Source organism: Equus quagga, chromosome 12 (assembly GCF_021613505.1).
Source record: "Equus quagga isolate Etosha38 chromosome 12, UCLA_HA_Equagga_1.0, whole genome shotgun sequence".
NCBI lineage: Eukaryota > Metazoa > Chordata > Mammalia > Perissodactyla > Equidae > Equus > Equus quagga.
In genome coordinates this window covers 85,929,178-85,929,632 of record NC_060278.1, presented here as the reverse complement: position 1 = coordinate 85,929,632, position 455 = coordinate 85,929,178, and positions in this window count along the sequence as shown.

Sequence of the window (455 nt, the reverse complement as noted above, 5' to 3'; positions counted from 1 at the left end):
ACCTTGGCCTCACCCCTCAACCACACCCTGCCCTCACCCCTCAATCACACCCTGCCCTCACACCTCACCCAGACCCTGCCCTCACCCCTCAACCGGACCCTGCCCTCACCCCTCAACCAGACCCTGCCCTCACCCCTCAACCAGACCCTGCCCTCACCCCTCAACCTGACCCTGCCCTCACCCCTCAACCAGACCCTGCCCTCACCCCTGAACCAGACCCTGCCCTCACCCCTCAACCAGACGCTGCCCTCACCCCTCAACCAGACCCTGCCCTCACCCCTCAACCAGACCCTGCCCTCGCCCCTCAACCAGACCCTGCCCTCACCCCTCAACCAGACCCTGCCCTCACCCCTCAACCAGACCTTGCCCTCACCCCTCAACAGGACGCTGCCCTCATCCCTCAACCAGACGCTGCCCTCGCCCATCAACCAGACCCTGCTCTCACCCCTCAACCA